Source organism: Zalophus californianus, chromosome 9 (assembly GCF_009762305.2).
Source record: "Zalophus californianus isolate mZalCal1 chromosome 9, mZalCal1.pri.v2, whole genome shotgun sequence".
Lineage (NCBI taxonomy): Eukaryota > Metazoa > Chordata > Mammalia > Carnivora > Otariidae > Zalophus > Zalophus californianus.
In genome coordinates this window covers 31,202,601-31,228,652 of record NC_045603.1, presented here as the reverse complement: position 1 = coordinate 31,228,652, position 26,052 = coordinate 31,202,601, and positions in this window count along the sequence as shown.

The following is a 26,052-nucleotide window of genomic DNA, read 5'->3' as shown; positions in this document are numbered from 1 at the left end:
GGGGTGTGGGATTGGGAGAAGAGAGGAGAATTTTTAGCATGTGCCAATTTCCCTGGTGTAAATACTTCTACCATAGTCAGTTTGAAGCTACCAAAGTGGGATCAATAGGCACACAAAATTTTTGAAATTGAAACAATCTGTTCTTGTGAGCCAGCATGGGCCAGCTCCAGCCCACTACCAGTACTGCCACAGAGATTTATAACTCAGGCAGGGATAAGGGACCAGAGATCAGGGAATTAGACAAACAGATTGGGCAAGAAGTTGTCTGAATCCAGGCAAGGCATCTGGATGATATATACTGATATCATCAGCAAGAAAAAGCTGGTTATATTCCTGAAAATTATATGAACCATGGCCTCCTGTTCTTTTCTTTAATCTCTGTGGGGGTAGGTAGAGGCAAATTGGAATATCTGCCTGAGTTATGAGCAGGGGGCCTAGGAAGCATCTTATGGCAGTCATAGTCTTCTTTCTCCTGGATAGTTATGATGGGTTTCTGGATCATTAGTAGGGCATTGGCTCCTCCTCTTGATTAGAGGCTTCATTCTTAAGCCTATAGCTTGGCAAATATAGAATAAGGAAAAGTAGTCACTGAAGGAAAGTATTTCTCCATTTGGTAGTGAGTTGCCTGCTTCTAGCCAGTTTTTTAAAATGAGATAAATGAGATAATTTGTACAAAAGTCTTTCAGCTGCCTTTCTCTCTCTAAATGTTCTGCCTTGCTTAAAGCAAGCTATCATTCCAAGTGACACCATTCATAAATACGGTATTATAAGAATATTCTTTAGCTCACATTTTAGAATGGGAGGTTTCAGGGTTTAAATCTGTGACATTGTTTTATTTCCAGAAGAAATTTACAACCTAAATAATAATAAAAAGAATTCTAAAATGACCTGGTGACTAAATGTTTTAAAAATAACTGTCCTTAACATATCAATATTTTTTATGAGTTTGGCCTTTGCATACAGTTTTAGTAATAGTATTCCCATTGATAATTTCTGCCAACTTGTTAGAAGTTTAGGGAAGCCCAGAGAAGCCTTCCAGAATGTCAGTAAAACAATTAAATATGGTATTTAAAGGATCCAAATTTTGTTAAAGATTTAAACTAAAAATTTCTTAATTAGAATATTCCCTTTTCCTTTCAAATATTTTTGTTAGTTGAACTAAATATTATTATGCAAAGACTATGCAAATAGTTGTAGAAATAGTGTCTTCTAAAGATACACATCCACCTTATACCATAAAAAAATTTTTGACTCATTTAAAAAAATGGTATTTATACAATTAATTATGTAAAATCGTTAGAAGTTGTGGAATTGGAAATAGTTTGTGGTTGGGTTCTCTGTCTCCTATGAAGGAAAAAAAAGATAAATAAACAAAATTTTAAAATATTAATTTTAAATTTAATATTAAATTAATATTAAAATATTAAAATATTAATTTAAAAGACACCCTGCCCAAGCCTACTGCCCATTTCATTTTTCATTCCATAACTCTTAACCCTGCGTTACTGCTTTTCCATGCTACCAAGCCTGTCTCCACCTGGCTGAAGAGCTCAAGTCCAAGCCTGTCTCTGATAATGTACCTGAGCCTCTTCTCCAAAGTCCTTCCCAAGGCACTAGGGCTTCAAGCTTTCTCTTTCTTGTAAAGTCCAGAGGCTCTCCCAACAGAAGTGTGAATTTACAGCTGTAGGCCCAGGTCAACAACATTTCTACCCTGCTCCTTATGAATCCACAGACTATGGTGGCATGCTATACGCCTCTTTGTGAGTTGTAAGGTTCTTTGTTTACCATAGCATTATATACTGTTTATCCCCCCCCCCCCCCGCTTTTCTTTTTCCTGAGAAGGGCTGGGGAGGTAGGTTTGGTATCCTATTTCCCTTGAATTTTGTGAGAAGCCGGCCGTGGAGTATAAACTAGTATTATGTTACTCTAAGCCATTTCTTGGCTTTTCTGTTAAGAATTGCCTTCCCTCAAACCTTTAACCATGCTCCATATACTCCCTATCCCCTTTTCCGCTCTATTTCCCTCCCTAATAGTCATCACTGACTGAAATGCCTTATATTCTACTTCTATATTTGTCTATAATTTGTTTTTTTTATTCCACTAGAATGTAGGTTTCAGAAGATCAGGGGTTGTGTCTGTGTTGTTTACTGTTGCATCCCTGGCACCTAGGGCCATGCCTGTACACAGTAGGTACTAGACAGTTATTAAATGCATGAATAAATATAAGAATGAATGAATAAACTCTGGAAGATAGGGTTCAGAGCTGGTAATAGGGTCAAAACTGTGGCTTTCTAGGAGCCAGCTTCATAAGAAATAAGATGAACATAATTTCCAAGCATGGCTATTATTTATTGTAAATATATGCTTCATTCATTCATCTGTTCACTTAAGAACAAACATTTGTTGAGAACTTTTGCATAAAGGCATTGTTCTATATGCTGGAAGTTGGTGCAGAGTTCCAGGTTAGTAGCTTTGCTAGGGTAAATAGGGTTCAGAAATTATGTGTGTTATTATGATACACTGCATGGGTGCTTACTTCATGCTGGCTGAAGGACTATATGAATGAATGCTAGAATAGGCAGGGGCAAAGAAGCTGTGAGTGCCTTTCAGGAGGTTGTGAAGAGATCTCGGCAGACATGGATTTACTGAGGAAAAATCATTTATTTTATATACCAAAGGAGTTGTTGGTAGTGGTCACTCTGAGCTGAGGGAACTAAGTGGTCAAAGATATGAATGAGGAAGAATAAATCATTCGGGAGAAATCACAAGTTGTTTGTGACCAGAGATTGGGAATGTAGGTTGGAGCAGGATTAGAAAGTACCTTAAGAATTTTAAATTTGTATCCTCTAGGTAATGGGAAACTACTTAAGGTTACTAAGTGAGGAGTGACATGTATTTTATGTGTTTCAGAAACAGGAACATTTTTGGTGCAAAATGTTTGGGAATGGAGGAGGAAGGAGATTTCATATAGAGATGCTGGTAGGGAGCCATGACTTTGGTCCAAGTGAAGATGATGGGGTGATAGCAGTGGGAGCAGAGACGAGGTATTAGAGTAAATAAATATTTTGGAGGTGGAATCCATAGGATTTGAAGAGCAGACTAAGGAATGGCGGAGTTCCTAATTCAGGGAACTTACATATTGTTTTAGCTTTAACTCACATGTATGATGAATACATGGGGTAGAGGGAACAGGCTTGGTGGGAAGTTGGGGAGGGAGACACCAGTTTGCTCTTAGACTTGTCATGTTGGGGTTGCCAGATGCTATTAGGAAGATGACCCCTGGGCTCAGTGTAAAATGGGGCTGTAGAGGAAGATTTGGGTGTCATTGCTGAGGCTATAGGATTTTATGCATGCCATCAGATAGAAAGTACAAAGCAAGAATAAAAGCAGTGCTCAGATGGAATTCTGAGGAACGTGAGTATTTAAGAGGAACTGGTAAAGACGGAAAATAAATACTCAGTTTCACCAGAACCAGAAGAAAGAGAAGGGAGGGGGAATCTTTGCAGAAGGAAGAATCATCAACCAAAAACTGCAAAAGTCAAGAGAACGAACAAATAAGAGTTTTGGGTGGCCTTAAAAAGAGACATTTCAGTCGGGTGCTGGAGGTGACAGCTGGGTTGTGAGGTCTAGAGGTGAGAAAGCAAACTGAATGCTCTGCGTTTTACATGAATGCATAGCAGCATCGCCTGTTGCACCCTTGGCCCCTCTCCATGTAACGCTTTCCACAAAAACAGATTCGCAGTCATGCAGGGCTTACAATAAATTGAATTAATTTAGTAGCTTGTACTCACATGAGAACTCTGTAATAGTATTCACGAGTTATACAATGTAACTGGGAGTCCTTTCCTTTTCCTTTAGCACCCTCACAGATACTTTTTATGACTGAGGAATACCACCTACTGAACAAAATGTCTTTGAGGAAGTGAGTGAGGAAGTCTTCATTTCTGAAAAAATCAAGGGTACATGCTCTGATTACCAATAGCAGTCACCTATCTGAGGTGTCCCTGATTTATGTTTAATTGCTTCTGAGCTGACGATAGTAGCCTCGGTCACCTATGTGATGAAAAAAATTGCTGAGATCATTTTATAAGCAGAATTTTTGTCCAAAAGCAAAGGGCCAGAAAGAACACACATACCTAGGTATCTGTGTATGTAATGGATAGACAAATCTGAAGAGTATACAATCAGTAGTTATTAGTGAATAACTTTGGGTAGGGGAGTGAGATTAAAGAAGGGACAAAAGTAGAACTGTACTTTTTACTTTATATTCTCTTGCACTATATAAAATTTTCAATTAACATCTATTCATGCATTACTTACACAATTCTTTTTTTTTAATTTAAAATTTAGTTAACATACAGTGCAGTTTCTGGAGTAGAGTTTAGTCATTCTTCACTTACATACAACACCCAGATGCATTACTTGTACAGTTCTTTAAAAGAAGTAGTATCTCCTTTTGTGAAGACTCTTTTCCACAACTACCACACACAAAATACTAAACAGAGTATAAAATGCATTGAGGGTTTAAACATCTACTTGTTGACCGGTTAGTCTTAATCATGAGCCTATTGGTGAAGGGAAAAATGTGAGCAAGGCTAACCAAGGGTAATATAGATAGATAGATAGATAGATAGATAGATAGATAGATAGATAATTGATAGGTAGCTAGGTAGATAGATAATAGATAGATAGATAGGTAGATAGATAGATAGATAGATAGATATAGTTAGCTAAATTTTGGTGTTCTTTTCAGCAGTCAAATGGTACAATATACTTTCCCAGAGTGTAGTCCTCTTGCATGTGAATCACAAGGGGGTACTCAGTAGAAATACAGATTCCCAAGTCCCGCTTTTGATCTACCAGATAGGATGCTCTGAGGGTCAAACCTGGGAGCTTGCATTTTTAAAGAACACTTTTGGCAGTTCTCAGGTATACTGACATTTGAGGATCATTGGTACATAAAGAAGAGTACTAACTTGGGAATCTGTGGGCCCAAGTTTCAGTCCTAATAGTTACCATTTAGGTGGTCTTGCACAAATGGTTTGTCTTCTCTGACACTCACTTTCTCTTCTGACAATTGGCATTCCCTCCCAGTTCTAGGATTCTGTGATATGTCTGACTGTAAGCATGACATGGTGCTGTGAAGGAGAAACTTACCTGTAAATAAATCTTTTTGTTACCATGTTTGTATTTGTGCCTGGTCCTACCAAGTAAGATGCTTTTAGTGAAATTGTGTTTATTGTTTCAAACTTTTAAAATCTGAGATTATCAAACCTTCAGATGCTTATGTGGGACAGAGTAGGAATTCCTGCTGCTAATGGTCATGGGTGTCAGTCATGGGGGGAATCCTTGCCAATGTGATAATACATCAGTCATTAAAATTTCTATTATTCGTCCTGATTTGTAAATATTTAGATGTGAAGTGTCTGTAAAGTGACTGGGGCAGTTGATGGGGTTGGCTGGGGAAGCACAAGTGATGAAGGCAGTGCTGTAAATGTAAAGAAGTTTAGTTTCTTAATGTTGGAGGTTATTGCAATTCTAAGTTTCCTTTAGTGTGGGTATGATCTTTCTCACCTCCTGTCTTTGTGTAATAGCTTGGTAGTTAGGTCTCCTGCAAGCTTGCTTTGCTCTTGTTCTGGTTCTTTGGACCAGATTCCCCATCTGCTGGTCAGCAGTGATTGAGGGTCAACTTGGTGAAATGATCCTAGAGTCACACCATAAGGTGAGAAAGCTGGAGTAAGCAGTTGGTGAACATCAGGACAGAGAGTCTTTCTTCTGTTGATCTTTCCTCCGCTTCTAGCCTAGAGAAGAAAAATGGTAGAAGGATTGCTATACTTTCGGTATTTCACTGTGCAGAAATTCATGAGAATTTCTTCTATTTGTTTAAAATTACAATTGTTAAGGACATAAAAATGTGGTTTCCTTGTTATATGCAACACTCTACTGAACTTGGTATTGCCTAGTATATCATAACCATAACAAAAATAACCACATGCACACACACACACACACACACACACACACACACACACACACACACCACCCTGAAATTTCCTAATGCTATTTAGGATACCAAAGTCCCAGTTGTATTTGTAAGATACTGTGTCCCTTTTCGGCTGTGTTTCCTTTTCTTTCTAGTGCTGGAGCTATTGCCCTCCCTTTTTCTCTCCCTCTCTCCCCCATTTTCTCTTTCTCTTCCTTCCTCCTTTGAAAACTGGTCTAATATATTTGAGACCCAGTGGTATTTTTTCATAGACTGCAGTGATTTAATACATGCAGTGGGGCCATATTTTATTTATTTGTTTGTTTATTTTTCATGGGGCCACATTTTAAAAAAGTGCAGCTACTTATGAGTTCTATGGCAAGGGGAGGCTAAGGGGAAACAGGTTTCAGTTTGAGTGGAGACTCTCCTTTGTTTGGAAAAATCACCTTAATAGGGCTATTGCTTATGACAGGGCAAAGTCCAGAGTAGGTTGGGTGAGATTTGCACAAAGAAGAAAAAATGCTATGCTACCTAGTGAAAAAGGCGGTGTTCATTGAGTAAGTTGGTAATTCTGAGAAATTGTTAGGCTAACTGGCTACTTCCTCCGGCTGGTGGATGATAGGGACAAGGGAAAGGGGTCACTGGGGGATGATGAGAGAAAGTAAAAGACCTTGAGTTGTAGAGATCTAAGGCTCAGCCCTGGAGACCAGGGAAAAAGGAGGGAATTTCTCATGGAAGAATGTGGCCCATGAACTTTAGGATCTCAATGTCTGATTTTAATTTTCTTCCTTATAATTAAGTTTATTTATCACTAAAGCCTGGATTAAACTTTGCTGAGAGAAATTATGAGACAATTTTTTGATCACAGTTGTATTGATCTCATGGTGTGAGAGTAGCTGTTTTGTTTTTTTTTTTCCCTTGAGGTTAATGGGACGGTAACAACATTCTTCCAATGGATGTCATCCGTCAGTGAATTCTATGAATTGGCCAGCAACAATGAAAGTGGCTTATGAAAGAGCAAGAAATGAGTGGTAACACCCAAGATTGACCAGTAGAATGCACAAGTATTCTCCAAGGTTGACTGTGATATTAAGAAAGAGGGAGGTGAAAGGGCATGCATATCTGCAATCTTGCAAGGGGAAGACTTAAATGATTTTTATCTGGATATTAAAGGAAAGGGAATTTCCAAAGTTGCAAACTTGAGACCCCTCAGATTAGTCATAGTATATTGTGTTTTCAAAATGCCTCCTATTTAGGATTATCGATTTTATAAACATGAATATCATACTTTTACATCCTGTAAGTTAACATTTAAAAAATGTTCTTAAGGTTAGGGATAGCCTGTTGAATGTAATTTTATATAATACTATACCCTATGTGATGGGATGAGGGTTAAATTTTATCCATACAAGACTACTATTTGATTGCAATAAAAAAAAGATGGGCAATGGAGAGACTGAACTCTCAGAGGTCATCTGACTTTAAAAAGATGAATGGAGTTTATTTGATTGACAGATCTCATAAAAGAGAATTTTGATGGAAAAACAATCTGACTTTGTAATCAGTCACAGTGTTGTTTTTCACTATCACTCTGGAATTCTGCCATTGATACAATGCCTGCTTTGCAATCTGTTTTTTCTTAGTCACTGCTTTCTTCTCCAAAATTCTCTTCAGATTAAGAAATACAAAGCCACACTCAGTAACACTGATTCATGAATAAAAAATTCACAATCCATAGTCCTTCCATAGCTCTGAATTTTTTTTCTCCTCCTTGAGCTTTTTCAGTTTAAAAATAAATAGAGACACTTCTGGGAAGATTAACTTAATTTGTTGTCATCAAGTTAAAAATCATCCACTTCATATTGGCCTCATTCTAGCCCAGACAGTGAGGGTGTTATAGATAATATTCCTTAAGCATAATTAGTTTTAATCTTTGGGGAAAAAGAATCTCTATTACTAGTCAGTAGTCCAGTTCTTGGGATTAGAAGGTGCACATGGGTATGAATTGTGGCTGACACTGCACACCCTCTATCAGTGATTGTATCAGGAGTCAGCGGCCTTAAAGGGAGATACAAATTGGTGCCACAGACTTGGCGCCAGGCACAGACAGGGCCTGGCTTTTAGTCATGACCAGTGTTGCACTGTCAAAGTGATTTCTAGATGTTGTGACCTATTACCAGCTCCCCTGCCCTGGGATGCACAGCCACTATTGAATAAACTTGCTGTTAATTTGTCTTTTTTGCTTTTGTGTTCCTTTATTTTCCTGGCCTCCCTTTCTTCATTTTAGCTCGTCACTAGTTACAAGAGTATCAGCTGGAAAGTGACTCTTGAGAAGTTGAGTGAGGGACGATGATTGAAATAGAATTAAAGAACAAGCTCCGTAACCAACCCTCCCGACCCCACCAGCCCATTGCAGGAAACTTGAAGGAGCACAACCTCAGAAAATGTGGACATTAGAAGGGGACTCTTAGGAGGGAGAAGGTATCAAGAAAGAAAACTTAACAGATGAGAGATTTTCTCATAGGATGTCATGACAGAAAGGGACATATGGGTATTACCTGGGAAAGAAAACATCATAGCTGAAAAATTGAAGGGAGCCAGGCAGAGAACAAAAAGAAGGGGAAGAGCTGGTTAGGAAGAGAACTTTTCTGTAATTTAACAGCCTTCAAAACAGAGGCATTCCCAATAAATAATTAAATATCTATAAAGTTATTTATTATGAAAGTTCATAAAAATAAATTCGATTATTAGATATGAAAATCAAATTTCCTTTTTTTTCCTTCTCCAGTCTTCAGGACCTAATGGAGAAGGGCCTCAGAGGATTTTCCTTAAGTCATTATTTAAAAGAAAAAATTCTGTCCTCTTCTCTTCTGCCATTAAAACTTTGCATGGCAGTGGACTAAAATACATTAGAGTCATACTGGGGAGATGCTAGCAAGGAAAACTTACAGTAATGGGGATGCAAATGTTTCTGTTCCCCTCTATTCTCATGGGCCTTAGTTTAACTAAAGTCACCATCAGCATTTTTCTTAAGCTGCATTTACTGTATATATTCAATTTTAAATTAACTGCACAAGGTTTATTTACTTCATGGATTATCTAAGACTCCTTTTTAAATATCCAAATATTAAGTAGGGTTTTAGTGTTTGAATTTCCTCCCATTGTGCAGTTCATGTGGAGTCAGAAGGCCGTGGTGTGTGTCAGCAAAACATAGGAAAGCTTGATGTGAAAAACAAAACTCAGATATCCAAAACACCTAAAATCAAATACAGTATGCTTCAGATCATCTATGGTTTGAGATTATTTATGTCATTAAAACTACTCGTCTTCATAACCATGGATAACTGCCAATTGCCCAAATTCTGGTGCCTGGAACTCATAGATAAGCAAAAAGACTATCAAATACTGTGAAATCACTGATAGCTACATTCTTAAATGACCAAACTTTTGATATTTTCTCAGAATCACTCTTGGTCTCATTTTAAAATCCAAGCAATAGTTAAAGAAAACTTCTAGTTCTCTGTACTTAGGATGGGTTAGAGTTATTACATATACATTTTTGCAAAAATTAGGGCACTTCTGCCAAGATAAATATTGTGTAACTCCCTAAACTATTACAATGGCCCAGAAGTAAACTTACAACACATAAAAAGAAAACAACCCTTTAGAAAAAGCATAATCATCAAGGCAGACAATAAAATGCATTCTTGATAGACATTTAATGCATACCTTATCTTAAATGGAATATAAAAAGAAAATATTTTTGCTTATATTTTGGGATAAGATCTAAGAAGTAGCTCATTTATTTGTGTTGTTTTAGTTTGCTCATGTTAGAGAGGAATGGTATAATACTGATATGTCCTCTTGACTACTTTGTTAACCATATTTATAATAGTCAGCAATAGTATCTGAAGTCTTTTTTCTTTCTACTTTGGACTGTGTTTGTTTCCCCTAAAAGTTTTTCTGGTCATCTTTCCATTTGAGGTCATTGTGTTGGTATATGTCAAGTTGACTGAGCCACAGGGTACCCAGATACTTGGCTAAACACTATTCTGGATGTGTCTTTGAGGATGTTTCTGGATGAGATCAACATTTAAATTGGCCGACTGAGTAAAGCAGATTGCTCTCCTCAGTGTGGGTAAGGTTCAACCAAATTGTTGAAGGCCAGATTAGAACAAAAAGGCTGAGTAAAGAAGAATTTGCTCTCTTTGCCTGAGTGTGTTTGAGCGGGGACATAAGTCTTCTCCTGCCCTTGGAGTCAGACTCAGACTGGAACTTACACCATCAGCTAGACTGGTTCTCAGGCCTTTAGACTCTGACCCAAACTTTGCCATGGGCACTCCTGAGTCTCTAATTTGCAGAGTGCAGATCTTGGAACTTCTCAGCTTCCATAATTGCATTAGCTAATTCCTTATAATAAATCTCTTCATTTGTAAATATATTCTATTGGTTCTGTTTCTCTGGAGAATCCTAACTAATACAGTCACCTACCTAGCTTTCTCATGAGCTTGTCAATGAGAGCTATGCCTGACTATAAAAACACTAGTTTCAAAGATTTGTACTCTCTTTCTGCAAAGTCTCTTTAAAGAGAGCACCAAGAGGGAAAAGCAAAGGAGGGCCATTCCTATACATGTGCCTAGAAGCTGTCCCAGGGCAACCCCATTTAAATAGAGAGCTGCTTCACAACACCTACCTCGAGCTCATTTCATGTAGCTCTATGTGTCTCTCTCTGGCTTGGAGTCCCAAAATGCTCTTAGCATCTGGCAGCCACTTGCTCAGTTCTCAACTACTCATGCTCAGTTGAGGACTCACTCAGCCTCTAGAAGATTTACACCCAGCCTCTGAAAGTCATCTTTGCTCTTGTTATTTTCTAAGCCCACCAGTTTGGTTGGTTCTACTGGGGTTGCTTCTGACTTCTTCAAGGGTCTTTACTCTCATATGGATGGATGGGCTTTGGAAACCCTGGACTTCCATTATATATATATATATATACACACACACACACACACATATATATACATATATATATATATTTCAGTGATATATATTTCACATATATAAACACACACTTTTTTTTCCCATATCAGATGTTCAAAAGATCCCAGGACCCAAAAAAGGATCTTTGTCCTAGGGGGTTGGTATACTTGCTGGTTCTTTAAGGCATTCTGGTTCTTTTCTTTCCTACCCAGGAAAGATATATGAGTCAAAAGCATTGTTTGCTTTGTTGAACCCAGGAGTTCAGCAGTGTTTTAGCACTTTCTTAACCAAATGTCCTCCCCTTAACTGAGATGGTTGCATATACTTACTCCTCAGAGGGATATATCAAGCATTCACACCTGTCTCAGGGTGAGAAAAATAGCTCAAAGTTAAGCCCAACTAAGTAATTTTCCAAAGAAATCCTGTATTCTCTAAGTTTTCAGGGTAAGACATATACAAGTTCACTGATTATTGAAATTTTAGGATACCTCATGTTTCCTAAGCGTGCATATTAGCAAAAGGTGTATTTTTCCTGCTTCCTCCAACATGTCTCCTTCCCTCATCCCACCTTTATTTGGGGGCACTAAAGTTCAGTGTTAAGATTTTCAGTGATTTCCAACAAATACTTATGGAATACCTCTGTTCTTTTAATCCCTGGATTTTTACAGTTGTAAGCTACAGTGACAGGATAAAGCCACTGCCATACTTTTTCCCTGAGTGAAGGAATAATACTGCAATACATTTGTGTTCTGTCAATTTGCTGCTATTTCACCATGACACTTTTGAAAGGTTTTTCTTAGTTATGTGTTATCTAACAGTAGGACTGGTCCTTGTCTGCATTGAGCTGTCAGTCTAGCAGGAGAAAGCTTCACAAATAAACAGTGATAATCAAAAGCGACAACTGTAATAATGGTGTCTATAAAGTGCAATGGAACTGAGCCTAGGGAGCAATTAACTCTGCTTTCATGCATGCAGGTCAGGGAGGGCTAGGAAAAGCTACTGAGAGACTTTTCTTTTGGGTCTTGACATGAATATAATTTGGCCAGGGGACCAGTGGGAAGGGAAAGAGAGAGATCTGACAACTGTAAAATACTTTAACACTGCAAAAAATTTACAGGAGCGTTCTTTCTTAAACCAATATTTGAATTAGAGAATTTAAGAATTCCTATTAAGCAATGTCTTTTAAATGCTTGCAACCAAGAAATTCTGTGCCAGTTTTTTTTAAATAGAGAAACAAACAGCTGTATGCATTCAATGCTTTATTAGTTTTAATTTTAACCAACAATGTAAAAACATTTTAAGGAGTAATTTTTCTTTTGCTTTTTATACAGAGGCATTCTAACTTGTCTAATATTTATGGAGTGCTTTATATACTTTATCTAATGTATACTTATTCTCTTAGAAAAGGATTTATGCTTTCTGTAAAACAGAATTGCTACTGCCAGCTACTATGTGATTTGATTTATTATAAGAGTTCATAAGTTAGACTCATTATCACACTCCTTACAAAGGGTCATTCTGGAAAAAGTTTGATTTAAAATTTTAAAGTTGTTATAATTACTGGTCAGATCCTCCTGAAATCTCTAGTGCTCTATTCCAATAAAGTATCAGAACTCTATACTTTTTGTGCCTTTATAGATGATGGTTATTTTTGGACTGTTTTGTGAGGAAGTATATTTGAAGATATTTATGCACAATTTTTGAGCACCTACAAAATATCAATGTGCTCAGTACCTATAACACAGTCCTGAAGAAAAATAAGCTTGTATACAAAGAATTATAGTGCAATAGGTTAAGTGCTATAAAAGAAGTATGCATAAAATATCAGAGACTCAAAAATTATGAAGCACTAAATTCTGTTTAGGGAGAGGTAAGATGGCTGAGAATGGTTACCAAAGAGAGAGGGTATTTGAGAAAGGCCCTAGGGGAATAAGGAGAGTATTTTAGTTGAAAGCAACGTCGTGAGCAGAGTGCATGTGAGGAATGGTGAAAAGTCCTATGGGGCTGGAGGTGAGACTGGGAACGAGGCTGGGGGCACAACAATTTAAAAGGTCTTTATGTATCACTTAAGCTGAAAAAAGAAACAGCATGTACTAGAGAGATCACCTTGATAACAGAAAGGGGAGTGGGTCCTTTCTAGAAAAGAACAATGGCAGGAATACAAGTTAGTATTTAATAGGCAATATGAGAGTCTCAAATGCAATACTCACAATGGAAAGAGACACGGCAGGTGGGTTATAAGAACTGTCTGGAGATGGTAAACTTGACAGGAACTGGTGGTCAAGGAGGGAGAGAAGAAGGTGTAGAGGAAGAGTGGTAAATAACCAACGTTTTACTTTGGGAAATACAATGAATAGTGGTAGTATTAATTAATCTAGGAAAGATAGGAGGAAGAAACAGCAGTACTTAGTTTGGAAAAGTATATGGACACAGGCTTCAATCTTGGTTTTCCCCTCTATTACTTACTACCTATAGGAAACTTGGCTAAGCTCTGCAATCTCTCACAGCCTCTGTTTCTTCTTTTAAAATAAGGACAATTATACTCTCTTTGAGGAGTTGTTGAGAGAATTAAATGACAAAGATATATGTAAAGTGACCAGCACTTTCCTGAAATATCAGAGGCACTTAATGTTATTGTCACTTCTACCTTCTCCTTTTGACTTTGAGGAGCAGTAAAGATCCTAAATAGTTAGTCAGCTAGGTAGCTAGAGCTGCTGTTAAAAAACAAACAAACAAAAAAAACAAAAAAACCACAAGAAAACAAAAGGAAAATCTAGTCAAAGGAAGAAGTCAACAGATTCTAGAGATTTTTTAAAAATAGGATCTAATGGGGGCACTTGGGTGGCTCTGTCAGTTAAGTGGCCAGCTCTTGATTTCGGGCTTAGGTCATGATCTCAGGGTCATGGCATGGAGCCCTGCATTGGGCTCTGTGCTCAGTGGGGAGTCTGCTTGAGGATTCTCTCTCTCTCCCTCTCCCTCTGCCTTTCCCCTCATTTGTGTTCTCTCTCTCTCTCAAATAAATACATCTTCTTTAAAAAATAGGATCTAATTGATTTAAAGTTCTAAATGTTCTTAGATTGTTGTTAGAAATTATATTGGTATATAAAAATAAAGCAACTCATAAGTCCTTAACATGACCCAGTCCAGAGAAAAGTAATTTGACCTTTTTTACCACTCTTACTATTACATTATCTGCAATTAGTATTATTTAATCCTCATCTCTATAGCTACTATAGAAATACATTATATTCTAAGCAGCTTATTTCTGTTGGTTTATTTTCCCAGTTAAGACAAAATTCAGCTAAGGATTATTGAGGAAATGAGAGGCACTATTGTTAGCCAGAGGAGGGAATATATTTTAGAAAGTAAGTATGTTCTGAGAGGAGAGCATCAAGATGTGATTTATGGTAATATTATTAGTATTTTTTTTATTGCTGTAAGATATGAGAAAGGGAGAAGGAAGTGGTCATTGGCATGCAGTTGGCAAATGATAATGATTTGCTGGCTCAGTAAATATTTCCATATGTCATTGAGCATTTTGAAATGAGTATATTTTAGACTTCTTTTTTTTTTAAGATTATTTATTTATTTATTTGACAGTGAGAGAGAGCACAAGCAGGTGGAGAGACACGCAGAGGGAGAGGGAGAAGCAGGCTCCCCACTGAGCAGGGAGCCTGACATGGAACTCGATCCCAGGACCCTGGAATCATGACCTGAGCCAAAGGCAGATGCTTAACTAACTGAGCCACCCAGGTGCCCCTAGACCTCTCTCTTCTTCTAAGTCATTATTCATTCAGCATTTTTTCTGTTATAAGTATAAAACACAATTTTTTCCCCACAGAATTTCTGAATATTTATAAATGTCTCAGTGTTAGATCTGATCTCCTGTATAGATTGATTCCAAAAGCCTTTCACCCATTTTTCTCTTTTATTCCCAACCACAAGAGGGCATATATCTTATACGCAAGCAATGAATCATGGAACACTACATCAAAATCTAATGATGTACTATATGGTGATTAACATTACATAACAAAATTTAAAAAAAAAGAAGTTAATAGAAAAATATGGGCAATGTGTGCTGTTTCCAGTCTGTTCAGTTGTCTACCCTGTCCTGAGATCTCAGATTGAGAGAGGTTCCCTACCACCTCATGATTGCCTTTGGTATGGAAAAATGTCTATCTTCTTATTTCCAAACATTCCCATTTACTATCATGAATTTATCAGGTACCATCTAGACTTGGGTTTGTTTGTTTCTTTCTTTCTTTCTTTTTCCTTCTTTCTTTCTTTCTTTCTTTCTTTCTTTCTTTCTTTCTTTCTTTCTTTCTTTCTTTCTCTCTTTCTTTCTCTTTCTTTCTTTCTTTCTTTCTTTTTCTTTCTTTCTTTCTTTCTTTCTTTCTCTTTTTCTTTCTTTCTTTTTTTGTTTCTATTTTGTGTTTTTGTTTTGTTTTGTGTTTTACCTGAATTATCCCCAGTATACCAAGCAAAGAACATGGCTTTACCACCTGTTATATAAAATATTTTGGTAACATATTAAACTAACTTTCTAAATGCTGAGTGCCATCTTTCTATAATTCTGCAGTTTGGTCAATAGGATAATATTCACTCTGATGATAGAACTTCATCATCCCACCTAATATTTATTTTTCTTTACTCTTTTTCCAGAAGAGAGACAACTTGAAATCCTTGGAAATTCCCAGTTGACTGGAAGATCTAACTTGAAAAGAAACAGAGTGGTGTTTCAGAGTAGTTTTGGTCAAGCAGTAGCTTTGGATGTTACATTGTTATTCCAGATATAAGTTTGTTCCAAAACAAACTGATTTAATTTTTCTAAATTAAATTCTCCCTTCCCTTAGAGTTAAGAGGTGTTACACTACCTCGAAATATGCCTATTGTCTAGGCTTGCATGGCCTGTAGGAAGGCTGGAGTCTCTGTGGCTGACAGCATGCATTTTTGGCTTCTCAGACTTTCCATGAAGCTTCCAGGGCTTTGGTTTTGGGGTTTTAGTCCTGAAACATTCCAGGCTCACCTACATTAGGTTCCTGCTTCCTCCCAAAATGTTTTCCAGTCCCCTGAAATCTCCCCTCATTCTGAAACTATGACACTTCTCTCTTTAATCCCTGTAAGACCTTCTCTCTCTAAAATAATCCAGCTTCTTTTAAATTAAATTCAAGAGCAAAAGTCTTTAGAACACAAAAATCTTGCTTGTCTTGTAAAGAGGGAGGAGGAAAAATTGTTCTCATTTTCCTGGTGAGCCTATAGAAAAAGGTCCCTTAGGGTGAGCAGATTTTTTGTGGGTGTATTTTTATGTGTGTAAGTATCAATAATTCAGTATGAAGTGTAATAGTCAAGTAGAAAATCAGATATTCATTCCAAAAATATTTTAGGGGACACCATTATGTTCTTGGTACTGTAATTTGCATTGGATTTGAGGTATACCTGTGAATCAGAAGTTATATTCTATAAGGAAGTTTTCTGGAGCAAGATGATGATTAAAATGTTTGTAGGCACTGTCATAAATGTTGTATGTAAATTATTTAATATTTGTAATAATCTTATGTTCAGCTATAAATTATTAGTCCCATTTTTTAAAAGATTTTATTTATTCATTTGAGACAGAGAGATACAGAGAGAGAGAGAGAGAGAGCATGAGCAGGGGAGAGGCAGAGGGAGAGGGAGAAGCAGGCTCCCCGCCAAGCCAGGAGCCAGATGTGGGGCTTGATCCCAGGACCCCGGGACCGTGACCTGAGCCGAAAGCAGACGCTTAACCGACTGAGCCACCCAGGTGCCCCTATTAGTCCCATTTTATAGATAAGGAAACAGAAGTGGAAAACACTTAACTGGTTTGCCAAAGTTTAAATTGCCTGTAAGTGCTTGAGATATTATTTAAACTCCATGTGTTCAAATCCTGTTCTCAATGCTGCCACACTAGTCAGGATGGCCATAAAGACTGGGAAGATAGATTTTTTTTTTAAGATTTTATTTATTTATTCATGAGAGACAGAGAGAGAGAACAAGAAGCAGGCCCCCAAGGAGCAGGGAGCCCGATGTGGGACTCGATCCCAGGACCCTGGGATCATGACCTGAGCCGAAGGCAGACGCCTAACCATCTGAGCCACCCAGGCACCCAGATTTTTTTTTTTAAATAGATGGAACATCTTGATTACTTCTTTTGAAATATGCTTAAGTTGCTGTTTTATTTAGTGACAATTAGACACACAACTGTTACGTGTTGAATTGCATCACTCTCAAATTCATATGTTGAAGTCTTCACCCTCTGTACTTAAAAATATGATTTTACTTCAAAATAGAGTTGTCATAGATGTAATTAGTTAAGTCAAGATGATATTATATAGGAGTAGGGTGAGCCTTTAATCCAATATAACTGATGTCTTATAAAAAGGGGAAATTTGGACACAGATACAGGGAAAATGCCATGTGAACATGAAGGCAGAAATAGGAATGGTATACCTACAAGCTAGGGTAAGCCAGAGATTGCCAGCAAAATATAGAACCAAGAGAGAGATGTGAAATAGATTCTTACTCAGAGCCCTCAGAAGAAATCAAATCTGCTAACACCTTAATCAACCTCCATAACTGTGGACTTCTACTTCCAGAACTGAGAGACAATACATGTCTGTTATTTAAGCCACCTAGCTCTGGTACCTTTTTACAGCAACCCTAGCAAACTAATATACAAGTCATCTAAGGCAACACATGAAAGATGAGGGATTGATGAAAATGATCCCTTAATGTACTGTGTTCACTGATGATGAGAAAAACACATTGGACAGATTACATATTGTAACATAATAACAATAAACCATTTAGTATGCATGTTTATCCACGTTGACAGTCTTTATAGCCACCGTGTATATTTTACTTAGAGAAGCTGATTCACTTTAAAAAATCAATAATTAGATTTATCCATCATATCCCAGTAAATGCTTTCTTGTTTCATTGAGGAGCTTAATCAAAGGAAGATGGGGAGACCTATTAAAATAAATTTTGAAAACAGAACAAAAATTATTAAATGCAAAATCTGGGGGCGCCTGGGTGGCTCAGTCGTTAAGCATCTGCCTTCAGCTCGGGTCACGATCCCAGGGTCCTGGGATGGAGCCCCGCATCGGGCTCCCTGCTCCGTGGGAAGCCTGTTTCTCCCTCTCCCTCTGCCCCTGCTTGTGTTCCTTCTCTAGCTGTGTCTCTCTCTGTCAAATAAATAAAAAAATAATAATAAAAAATGAATAAATGCAAAATCTGAAAATAAGCATTCAAGATAGACAGCTGTAGCATTTCTCATTCCCATCAGCAATGAATGAGAGTTCCTACTGCTGTACATTCTCACCAGCATTTGGTGTTGTCAATGTTCTGGATTTTGGCCATTCCAGTTGGTGTTTAGTGGTATTTCATTGCTCTTTTACTTTGCATTTCCTTGATGACATATGATGTTGGGCATCTTTTCATATGCTTATTTGCCATCTGTATACATATATATTTTTGATGAGGAGTCTGTTAAAGGTTTTTGTCCCATTTTTTAATTGGATTTTTTTTTCATTGAGTTTTAAGAGCTCTTTGTGTATTTTGGTTTACAGTCCTTTATCAAATGTGTCTTTTGAAAATATTTTCTCCCAGTCTGTGGCTTCTCTTCTCATTCTCTTGACACTATCTTTTGCAGATCAAAAATTTTTAGTTTTAAAAGTGCAGCTTATCAAATATTTCTTTCATGGGTTGTACCTTTGGTGTTGTATTCTAAAAAGTCATCACTATTTCCCGGGTCATCTAGATTTTCTCCTATATTATCTTCTAGGAGTTTTATAGTTTTCTGTTTTACATTTAGGTGTGAAACTCATTTTGAGTCAATTTTTATGCAGAGTGTAAAGCTTATGTCTAGATTTTTTTTTTTTTGCATGTGGATTTCCAGTTGTTGTTCCAACATCATTTGTTGAAAAGACTATCTTTGCTCCATTGTTTGCCCTTGCTACTTTACTAAAGCTTGGTTGACTGACTATATTCATGTGGATCTGTTTCTGGACTCTATTCTGATCCATCGATTTTTTGGTCTATTTTACAAATATCACACTGTCTTGATTAAAGTAGCTTTATAATAAGTCTTGAAGTTGAGTGCCAGATCTCCAACTTTGCTCTTCTTCAACATCATGTTAACTATTTTTGATCTTTTGGCTCTTCGTATAAACTTTGGAATCAGTTTTTGGCATCCATAAAAAAACTTGCTGGGAGTTTTTATTGGGATTTTATTGGATCTAGAGGTCAAGTTGGGAAGAACAAACATCCTAATATTGAGTCTACCTACCCATGAACATGGAATCCCTCTCCATTTATTTGGATCTTCTTTGATTTCTTTCATCAGTGTTTTGTAGTTTTCCTCATATAGACCTTATGCATATTTTGTTATTTATACCTAATATCCCATTTTGGGGGAGTCCTATTGTACACAGTAAGATGTTTTTAATTCCAAATTTCACTTGTTAATTGCTGATATATAGGAATGCAATTGACTTTTGTCTGTTAACCTTGTATCCTAAAACCTTGATATAATTTCTTATTAGTTCTAGGAGGCTTTTTGTTTTTGTTGTTGTTGATTCTTTTGGATTTTTGACCTAGACAATCATATCATCTGCAAACAAAGACGGTTTTATTTATTTCTTCCCAACATATATTCTTGTTATTTCCTTTTCTTGTCTTATTGCATTAGTTGGGACTTCAGACATGATGTTGAAAAGGAGTAGTAAGAGGGGACATGCTTACCTTGTATGTGATCTTAATAGGAAAGCTGCGAGTTTCTCACTATTAAGTATAATTACTCTTGATTTTTTTGTAGATATTCTGTATTAAGTTGAGGAAATTCCCCTCTATTCCTGGTTTTCTTAGTTTTTAACATGAATCGTTGTTGGATTTTATTAAATGTTTTTTCTGCATCTATTGATGAATTACTGTGACTTTCCTTGTTTGTAGCCTATTGAAGAGCTAGACTACATTAATTGATTCTATTTCCAGTTTTATAGATATAATTGACATACATCACTGTATAAATTTAAGGTGTAAAGCATAGTGGTTTGACTTATATGTACTTATATGTACTATTGAAATAATACATTAATTTATTTTAATGTATTATTTCAATAGTACAACTGGCCTTGTATACCTGGCATAAATCCCATTTGGTCATGGTGGCTATACTTTTAATACATTGTTGGTTTCAATTTGTTAATATTTTATTGAGGATTTTTACAACTACAATATCATAAGAGATATTGGTCTATGGTTTTCTTTTATTGTAATGTTTAACTGGTTTTGGTAATAAGATAATGCTGGCCTTATAGAATGAATTAGAAAATAATCTATATACATCTATTTTTTGGAAGAGATTATAGAGAATTGGTAAAATCTCTTCCTTAAATATTTGGTACATTCACCAGGGAAAGCATCTGGGCCTTGTTTTCTTTTTTGGAATGTTATTAATTAGTGATTTAATATTTTTAATAGATATAGTTTTACTTGGATTATCTCTTTCTCCGTTTGTTTGTGTTTTGTGTATTTGTGTCTTTAAAGAGACTGGTGTAGGGGTGCCTGGGTGGCTCATTCAGTTAAATACCTGACTCTTGATTTTTGGCTCAGATTAAGATTTCAGGCTCCTGGGATTGAGCTCGTCACTGGGGCTCAGCTTGGAGTCTGCTTGTCCTTCTTCCTCTACTCCTCCCCCTGCTCACTCATTACCTCTCCCTCTCCCTCTCCATATTATATATATATATATATAATATCTTAAAAAAAAGAAATTGGTGCATTTACCTATTCATAACATTCCTTGATTATCCTTTTTATGCTCATGGAATTGGTAAGTAATGACCCCTTTCATTTCTGATACTAGTAATTTGTGTCTTTTTCTATTCTTAGTTAGCCTGGCTAGGAGTTTATTGATTTTATTGATCTTTTCAGAGAACAAGCTTATATTTTTATTAATTTTCTTTACTGATTTTCTTTTTAATTTTATTGATTACTGCTATAATTTTTTTTATTCCTCTTCTTCTACTTGCCTTAAGCTTACATTGCTCTTCTTTTTCTATTTTCTTAAGGTGAAAGTGTGTATTGCTGATCTTAGATTTTTCCCTTTTTCTAATACATGCTTTCAGTACTATAAATTCTCTGCTAAGTACTGCTTTTGCTGGATCCTAAAATTTATCAGTTTCGTTTTTATTTACATTTATCTCAAAATATTTTTAAGTTTTCTCAACATTTCTTCCTTGACCCATTAATTTCATTTTTTGGATAATTGTAAAGACACTATTATTTAGAGTTCATTAAATACCAACTACAATAAACTAAAAACTCAAAGTTCTATATTTTTTGTAGTATAAGAAATTAAATTTTTATTCATTCTGACTTTTATTAGTATGCAGAGAAATGCATCTCATATATTTTTTTAAAAATAATTATGATGTAATGAATCTAAGCCCCTAAGATAAATAATTTGATTTTTGTTTTTAAGTAAGCTTCTCGGTAGCTAAGCATATTGCTTTTTAAGAGTGATTAACTTATGGACTATCCATGTTAAACAGTGTCCAGCTCATTACAATGTTAGGGCTTGTCTCCTCTTCAATGCTATAACTATATGTATGGTTATATGTATCTATATGACATGTAATGTATATGTATGTATTGCAAAAGGTGGTTAGGATTAAACAAATGCCTCATTTGACTTAATTTAGTCAAATAAATTATTTCTAAATCTTAAAAACAGAAAAGAAAAAGAAAAAAACATATTCCCAGTTGTTGTATCACTTAATTTAAATCAGTCTCTGCCTGGGTCTGCTAGCACAATAGCTGCCGCTTTCTTCTGCTCACTTTCTCTTCTGCTCTACAAAGTATTTGAAGCCCTACATTTTGGGTCCACGGTTGTAGTTCCCATTTTTTTCTGGTTTCAGGACCTTGTACTTCCTTCCCTGCTTGTCCTTTTCTCCTTTTGCTGCACTTCAAATTACCTGGGTTTTGAACAATCTTCCTTATCCTGTTTTCAAGAATTTTCTCCTGGTTCTGCTCTGTTTATCTGACATTTGACCTCTTACTTTTCTTGACCTCATTTATTTGGGGGAGAAAAAGACTCTAAAAAATCATGGCAATTGAAGGACAGGGGAGGGGACATGCCGCTCTTGACATTTCCTTAGTTCTGTCTTGAGTTTATAGTTGAAATAAAAGCATGGAATCTTCATAGAGGTTAAGGCATCCACCAAGAAAAAATGACATCCCAGTTATTATGAAATGCTAACTTTATAAGTATGTTCCATTACAATAAATTATCTAGCCTTTAAAGAGCTTTTAGAATTTCAACAATGAGAATCATTTCTAGAGAAGAAAAAATGTGTTTCTTTCCACAGCATGATTACAAATCATTTCTCCTGCTGTCTAATGCTTTTCAAAATCATAGTGCAGTGAAGAATCCCTCCACTTCGTTTGTTGAAAAAGGAAGGAACTGAAGTCATTAATGGTTCTGATCAAATTGGGAAATTCATACTCACCTAGCCCCAAAGAGAATATGTTAAAAGTTTTAACAGCTTAAAAGTCTCTTTCAACTTCTCTCTGTGTCATTAAGAAAACACATGAGAAATTCCCATATGGAAAGTATGGATTTTTCTTTCCCCTAATCACATAAAGTAGCTTCTTATCTCTCCTGTTCTTTGTGCAGGAGTGAACTGGACTAAACCACAGGCTACTGTCTGTTTCCGTGCATTCTGGTCCATCTCTACTGCTGGTTAATTGCCTGTGCTCAAATACGAAGGTAATCAGGTCTTATGCTTCTAGAAATGTGTTGACCCCTTCTCCTAAGTACATATACAGATCCTTTTGCCAAAGTTTCTAGGCACTTTGTCAAAGATGCACTGTCTGTAATGAAGATGGGGGAGGTCACAAACACTAAGAGCAAAGCCCACAGCTGCTTGGAGAAACATTGCCAAGATAAGAACAGCTTTGAAGGATAAACTGGGAGATTATGTTAGCAAGCATGGCTAAGGCTTCTGGAGGGCTGGGGGAGGCTGCATTTCCATATAACATTGTATTACAAGTCTTAGAGTTTTATTCTTTTTAAATGAAGTGTTTATGTTCCTGGGAACACCAAACAAAACTTTTCTTTCAAAAGAATATTTCATTAAAAGTACTTAGGCTTTGGGGTAAACATACTTTAGGACCTAAGAAAATCAAGGACAATGATTTCCACAAATATGTTCTCTATTACCAGTGAATGCTTAGATGGATTCTGTATAGTCACACCATTGCCTTTTCTGAAAATATTTTCTAAAGGAATGGATAACCTTTAGGCCAGGACTCCACTCTGTGGCATATGATTTCAAATAAGATCTATTTTTTCTTCTCTGTCATAGTTATATTTCATTTGTTTGAAATAGTTTCCCTGATTTATGTTGTCCTAGGTTAAAATATTTCTTAAATTTTTAGTTTTCTTTATGCTGTATTTTGCCCTTTGTCTTCGAGCACTGCTTATAAAAATTAAATTTCAGAAGCTGATATAGACACTGGTAATATGTGGAATTCATACATATTTATTCATACATATTTATCTATACATATTCATAATGTTTATTATCCCATAATATATGGAATTTAAATGAATATCTAAATTCTAAACCAGATTTTGTGGCAGTCTATATGATTTTCTTTTTGCAATCTTGCCTTCTCAATTATATTTTTTATTGAACTAACGTTAAAATCAGTTTCCTTCCTGAAGAATACATACTAGGAAATACATACAAATAAGGCAGCATAAAGCAATACCTGATGCAATATTAAGAAACAGGAAAAAGTGCTGTCAAGAAGTTACCATGTGGTAAGTGTTTGCGAGGTGCTATGGCCTATATTAGCCCTCAGCAGGACTGAAGTAGTTTGCGATGGGAAGACTTCTGAGATTAAAGAGAGGAACAAGTGTATGAGCAAGGGACATAGTGGAAGCTTACAGGGTTTGAGAATTTGGGAAGAGCCAATAGCCTAAAGCTGAAAATCAAAATGGGGCGTAACTTAGGCAATCTTGTGTAGGGATGCCCTAAGGAACCAAGAAGATTCTACATGTATGGAACCAATGACTGTCAGAGGGGATGTGCATACCATAATCTGTGCTAGTTTATGCCAAAATTCCACTCCAGCAAAATATGAACAGTCATTGAAATATGTCTCTACTCTCTCTTATAGATGAGAAATGGAAACAAACAGAAACATAGTAGATGATGGCCCTACTAAGTTGGAATGAATTCACAAAAGATTCTCTTCAAACATGGCAAGAGAGTCCCCTTTTTTTTTTTTTTTTTTGGAAACTTCTGTTTGTCAAAACTTGTGTTCAGTGCTTTATCTATGCTAGTTTATTTAATTCACACAAAACTCTATGAGGTAGGTGATATCATTCTCATTTTACAGAGAAAAGACCTGGATTCCAGAGAAGTCACATATTTTGCCTAGGGGTGGTAGAATTAGGATTTGATCCCAGGTCTACAAAGGGCAAGTACTTTCTATTGTTTCTAGTGGATCTAACAGTGAAATGACCCAGTAGCTTAAATCCAGTGAATTGTTATACTTCCACCTCAAGGCATAGGGCAAAAAAGGTGAAATTCTCTATTTCACTTTCTCTGGAAAGTAATTGAGTTATAACCTGCTAACCTATAAGTGATAATATAAAGACCACATTCACCCAACTACATTCAGGATAATTGGAATATGGCCAGGTCCAGAGTCAGACAGGCATCTGTAGAGAAAATTTTAGATGTTGCCTCCAGTCTTATGAAATTCAGAGATACACTGACTCATGTTGACAAAAGTACAGGTTTCCAGAGCTCATCTATCCAAATTCAATCCAAACCAACCAAGCCAAACTGTATAAACCAAACCAAAACAAAATAGCTCTTACAAACAGCTGGGGTGACATTTTTATGCAATGTAGTAGTGCAGAGTATATGGTCAAACAATGAAACAATTACTGACCGTTTACATACATAGTTGTATTTATGCAGAAGAAAAATATCACACACCAGATACATGTGCTCGTGAATATGTAAGTTCCATATAGTCTTTTTATTTATTACCTGGCATTTTATCTTAATTATAGATTTTGAAGTCAAAAATTATCTCCTTTTCCTAAAATTATACCCACTTCATAATCAATTTCTGCTTTACTCTAAAAGACTTGTTTCAACCTCACAATATTTATTGCCCTCAGCTCTTTTTCTAAATTCCCTATTGAAGTCATATATTTTTAAAATGCTAACCTAAGGTGCCTGGGTGTCTCAGTCATTTAGCGTCTGCCTTTGGTTCAAGTCATGATCCCAGGGACCTGGGATGGAGCCTGCATCAGGCTCCCTGCTCAGCGGGAAGCCTGCTTCTCCCACTCCCCCTGCTTGTGTTCCCTCCCTCGCTGTCTCTTTCTGTCAAATAAATAAAGAAAATCTAAAAAAAAAAAAAAAAAAAAAGATTAAACTGCTAACCTAGTCCTGCCTTGTTATTGGTAGATCCACCGAATATTTTGACTTTTTTAAAATTTTATTTTGTTATGTTATGTTAATCACCATACATTACATCATTAGTTTTTGATGTAGTGTTCCATGATTCATTGTTTGTGTATAACACCCAGTGCTCCATGCAGTATGTGCCCTCCTTAATACCCATCACCAGGCTAACCCTCCCCCATCCCTCTCCCCTCTAGAACCCTCTGTTTGTTTTTCAGAGTCCATAGTCTCTCATGGTTCATCTTCCCCTCCAATATCCCCCCCCCTTCATTTTTCCCTTTCTACTTTTTTTTTTTTTAACATATAATGTACTATTGTGTCAGAGGTACAGGTCTGTGATTCATCAGTTTTACACAATTCACAGTGCTCACCATAGCACATACCCTCCCCAGTGTCTATCACCCAGCCACCCCATCCCTCCCACCCCCCACCACTCCAGCAACCCTCAGTTTGATTCCTGAGATTAACAATTCCTCATATCATTGAGATCATATGATACATGTCTTTCTCTGATTGACTTATTTTGCTCAGCATAACACCCTCCAGTTCCATCCATGTCGTTGCAAATGGCAAGATTTC